Below are 6000 nucleotides of genomic sequence, written 5' to 3'. Positions count from 1 at the left end.
GGGTAAGGAAAAGACCAAACTACCCTTTAAAATCCGGATTGGACTTTCCTTAATCCAACATCCCAACTTCCAAAGTGCATAACTCACTCATACGAACTCGGATTTGCGCAAACTCATTGGCGTTGGAAAGATCATTCCAATATATTTCCAATCAAAGTTGTAATTATACTTAACTCATCTTGATCTAGAAGTTATGGCCGTTTGAATTTGACCAAAAACTCAACTTTTCCTAACTTAACCAAATTTCTAGATTTTTAATTCTTTCCAAAAATGATTAGTTTCAATTATAAGCTTCTTCATAGTTATTTCAAATTGCGAGATGTTACACTTTGCATAACAGTCAAGGATAGCATGATGCAGAGAAAGTCAATCCATACCCAAGATAATATCAAAGTCTACCATTCCCAAAATGACCAGGTCTACCCAAGTACCATACCCAACAAAAGAAATTAGACAGGATAGATACACTCGATCCAGCACTAACTACTCACCCACTAGTGTAGAAACATGAATAGGCACAGGCATGCAATCAGACAACATATCAAACCCAACAACAGAATAGGTAGACACATATGAGAAAGTAGATCCCGGATCAAACAATACAGACACAAGTTGATGGAAAACTGGGACGATACCTCTGATCACTGCATTAGAAGTCTCTGTCTCAAGCCTCCTTGGAAAAGCATAACATGTGTCATCTTGGCCGTCAATAGTATGAGTAGAACCTCTACCTCCCCTGTGGAGCTAGAGTACCCCTACTAGTAGTCCTACCACCTCTACGGGACTGAAATCTGCCTCAAACCCTGACTAGTAGTGTTGAATCCCTTGCTGGAGGAGCTGAATAAGAATGCTGAGGTCTTGAATGAGTTTGTAGAGGACATTGTCGCATCATATGACCTGGATCTCCACAAGTAAAGCAAGATCTCAGCACAGATAATTCCTGCTGCAAACCATAAACTACCATGGCCATCTCAGCCAGAACCATAGTATCATCGGGTTGACTGTCCACTCTCAGCTACTGGCATAGAAGCATGAACCAGCCCACGACGCTAGAAGTAACTACCACCTCTATGTGAACCTCTACCTCCATATGAGACATTAGAAAACTAACTAGAAGAACGAGTCCTCTTGGGATGCCCAAAACTCCTCTAAAAACCATCATCTCTGCCTCTTTGGCGGTGCTTACAATGGACTGGAAGGAAGCCCCATCTCTGGCCCGCCACTGAACACATAAGATCTGATGGAGAAAGTCAACCTTCTCATAAACCGGCAAACTCTCTCTACCTCATCCAGCACAATAGTCATAGCATACCTAGAAAGCTCACAGAAACAGGCCTCATACTCGATCATAGACAAACTAACCTGAACCAAGCTCTTAAATATAAGACGACTTTCCTCTCTCACTCTCCACTGAATGAAGCGATTCTAGAAAGCACTAGAAACATATCCTACTCTCCCGGAGGAGATCCAACTGGTCTAGACCTCAAAAAATCCCTCCACTAGGAAGCTAAAGGGAAACAAACCAAACACCACGAGCATCCACCATACCTACAGCCTCAAGTATCCCTTGGCAAAAAGTCAAGAACTGAAGAGCATCCTCGCTCTTACCACCCTGAAACTGAGGTGGTTTCATCTTCTGAAACCTCCCACAACACTGTTGATCAGTCCTTGTCAAAATAACCTCGGGAGCAATCTGTGCACTAGCAGTCGTGCAGGAACCATGGGTGCCTAGCCCACCTGAACATGAATACCTAAATTTTGCTACTAACCTAGGGTCTACGTCCCCAGAGAAAGGTGTTTTAACACACCAAGCAACCTCAACAAAGTCTCTTGAAACAACAAAGCTCCACACTAAGGAAGAACCTAATCCTCAGCAACCTCAACATGTGGCTCAGGAGAAGCCTCTCTAGCTCTACCTCTTGCTGGAGCCGCCCAACGGGAACGACCTCTATCTGGTGCTACTCTATGAGCACGACCTCAAGCTCGGGCCCTACCTCTACCCCTAGCTGGGGTCTCCACAATAGCCTAGGGGACTGCCTCCCCTTTACCTTTGGAAACAGAATATTTGGTCCTCGACATCGGCCAAAACAACACGCAACAACTCACCACTAGCGAGGTAACCACGCACTACAAGAAAGGATTAATAAAATGGTTCTTAACAATCTTTGTATCCTCTTGAAGATAAGTACATACATCTCCATACCGATCCTCAAGAGTCTACTTAGACTTGGCTTGTACACATGTGAGACCTATGAACCTGGGGCTTTCATACCATTATGTCACAACCCAAAAATAGAGGTAATGGCACCTGTTTTTTTCCACCAAGACAAGTCAGCCTCAATGCAAAGAAAATAAAAGAAAAGCAGAAAATAGTAAAATCAAGAACAAGATAAAGCGGAAAACTTGTTCTTCTATTTATACCCCAAAAATCTAGTTGTCACGTAGCCACTAAATACATAAGTGTTGAATTAAGAAATAGATATAAGTCTCAATCTTTGCCGCCGAATGACAGGCAGCTACCTCTTTAAGTCTTTGACGAGCCTCAAGATAAAGAGAATGAGAAAGAGATCACACGAGTCTGGGCTCGGAACCTACATAAGTGTAAAAGCAAGGGTTGAGTACCAAAAACACAACACTCAGCAAGCAACCTACAAAACAAAGCAACTAACTAAAAATCGAACACACCTTACACTCCAATCGAACCTCCTCAAACTACAACCTGCACGAAAATCAGCCCAACCTAGCAATTCTACAATACACGACTCACATGCCAATATTCAAAATTCAATCTTCACAATTCAATAATCAAACAAATCAAATAAATCAAGCTCAATGACAAGAAGTTCAGTCACACATGACAAGTGCATCAATCACAATCTATAAGTAAGTCGCGCATAAACATCGAGTGTATCAAGTCACAATGATCATCCCTAGCCGAAACCATTTCCCATCGGCTATATAACACTCACCGATAAAGTCCTCGGCAAGATAACACTTGTTGGCAAAGACCTTGGCATAATAACAATTGCTGGCAAAGACCTCGACATAATAACACTCGTCGGTGAAGACCATGGCATAATAATACTCGTCGGCAAAGACCTCGACATAATAACACTCATCGGTATAGACCTCGGCATAATAACACTCGTCGGCAAAGACCTTGGCATAAAATATCATCACATGTCACATCACAATGTTTAAAACTAATGCATACAAGCAATATCACACCACATGAAATAGATAATGAATCATACAATTCAAGTCCATAGTCATGCTTTCAAGCATTTAATGAATCAACAAGGCTCACAATAAGGCAATTCACATCATCATATTCATCACATAGACCTTTTTATTTTAACCCTTTTTTATTCATTTAGATATCAAAAGTGGACAATTTAAACACTTCACTTAATTCACATTACTCTCAACACACGATCAACAAAGGAAGCATACAAATTCAACTAGAATACAAGGTTTTGGAAGTCACTTACCTTAAATTAGTCAACAATCACTCAAATAGTTGATTCTTCCCATTTTGAACCACTTTTGAAGCCACGCAATCTATAAAAATGAAGTATTTACAATAAATTTTTGGAAACAACAATACCCCCATTAATTTTCTTGAAAGTTGGGTCAATCAACACAAAACTCAATTCTAAAATGAAGGTTTGAATCCAAAATTTACTACTTGAAATCATTACTCAAAGCTTTAGGAACTCATTAGGGAAAATCATATAGGAACTTATTAGGAAAAATCATTTAGAAATAGGACTTGAAATCAGTTCACAAACTTCATTTCAACTAAGAACATGGGTTCTTGAGAAACCTCATCATTTACCGATCAAAACCTCATATTTTGATGTTAAAACTCATAATTAATCTAAGGAAAACGAAGGTTTAGAATCAAGAGTACTTACTCAACTGATCTAGCATAGAAACCCCTTCACACATCGCCACCAAAGGTTCCCCAAGTTCAAAAATGGTGAAATGGGGCATAAACCCTGAAATTTTAAAGTCAAAACCCTCCCAGGTATCGCACAAGGGACCTGGGGTTCGCTTAAGCGAACCACGCAAAAATCTCGGGCATTACAAAAGAGAACGAGCATTTGCTTCTACAAAGCTAGCAATCGCGAACAAGTCCTTTGTGATTGCGAAGGTCAAGGGAAGTTGACCCTTCGTGAAAGCAAACAACATCTCACAAAAGCGATCTCCTCCGTGCGATCACGAGAAACACTAGATTCAGGCAACATAAAAATTAAGCCAACTTCCAAAACATTGAAAGGACCCTCTAGATTCGTTCGAAACCCCGTACACACAAACCTCTTATAGAAATCAATTAAACTCAACGTTCCAGACTCAATGGAACTGTCAAAATACGAATTTGAGGTCTCCTTGACCCGACATCATGAAAGCCACAATAAACTGACTCACGCCTAAAAAGGCTAAAATGAACTCGGGACTTCCCAAAAATCAACCAAGGTCTCAACTAGGTTGAAAATCATCCCCCGAATTCAATGAAACTCTCAGAATTCTGATCCGAGCGTCCGAACCCTAAATGTTGACCAAAGTCAATCCAAAGACTAAATTTCCACAATTTTACACCTTAGGACCTCAAATCCTCAAAAAGACATGGAATAAAAATCAGCAACTCTCAAAAATTAGATTTAACATTTCGAGGCTGATGGAATCGACGGAATTCAGTTCCGATACTTGAAACTCCAAAAGACACCAAAAACCACTTTCTTAACTACTTGGTCTTTCAAACTCAAATCTTACCAAATTCTCATCTTTTAACTCAAAGTTTAAAACAATTTCAAAATCAATCAAAAATGACTCGGGGTCAATATCAGGAGGGGAAAATGGTAATTTCCATAGAGAAAACAAAAACGACCGATTGGGTCATTACAAATATAAATTTCATGGATGGAATCTATAGTCTGTAGATCAAACTACAAATTGTATATGGCCCCGTGGAAGGTTTTTGACAGCGTTTTAAGAGGGGTAGTTCAGTCTTTTCCCACCCCCATTAAGTCTAAACCCCCGAAGTATTTACACCTAGTTAAGGGTTTAAACAACGTTAATCAAACTTTTTTACGTTCATTAACACTCAAAGTCATTAGAGCAAAGATTCAAGAGAACAAAGCTAGGATTTTCAAGCGTTCTTTCAGTTTCGCCAAGAACTTTTTTCTTCCAAGTATGTAAGGTTATTTATAGTGATGGGCTGAGTGCATACTCACGCCCTATATCTACTTCCTATCAGTAAAAAATAATGATCATTCTTAAGATGAGTTTTGTTGTCAAGTTTTGAGTTCTATTTCTGATTTTTGAGTTGTTATACCTTGCATTGATAATCTTGAGTTGGTTGTTCATGTCTACTTTCTAGCATGAACTCTATTATTGAGTTTTTATTGCGAATCTTTTAACCAAACTCTTCTGTCTTAAATTGATTTTGAGAAAGTAAAGACGAGTTTTGAGTAGAGTTTTAAGAATGATTTGAGTAAAGTATGAGGGGACTAATTGATTCCCAAATGTATCATTTTGATATTCAGAAAGAGAACTTTGGTTTTCATAAAGAATTTTTCAAAGATAATTGAGATATTTACTCTTAAAGAGGATCTTTTGAGTATTACCTCAAAACAAAAAAAAAGTTATTTTTACTTGAGCATGAATATATATTTAATTAGGAGTAATATTGAGCACCAATATGGGGATGATTTTAGACAACTCACATTCCTCATAAACCATGTAGCTAACATGGGTAAAGAATCATACTTTTTTGACGGCCCCTTATTGCTTTTGAGCAGAGCTTTAGTGGATCCACTTAGTTAAGATGTTCTATATCCTGGCAAGGTGTAGCAAAGTTTTGGCAGCATGGGCGAGATTTTGTATCATCACGTTACTCATAGTGATGGTTGTCGGTTAGAGAATCTCCCAAATAGATTTAAAAGTATAGTTTTATCATACTTGTTTCTAGACATGTGTGTTGCACGTGTGTCCCGT

The sequence above is a fragment of the Solanum tuberosum genome, unplaced genomic scaffold, assembly GCF_000226075.1.
Source record: "Solanum tuberosum cultivar DM 1-3 516 R44 unplaced genomic scaffold, SolTub_3.0 scf00427, whole genome shotgun sequence".
NCBI lineage: Eukaryota > Viridiplantae > Streptophyta > Magnoliopsida > Solanales > Solanaceae > Solanum > Solanum tuberosum.
The sequence above is the reverse complement of the archived record's forward strand: the minus strand, read 5'-3'. Positions refer to the sequence as shown.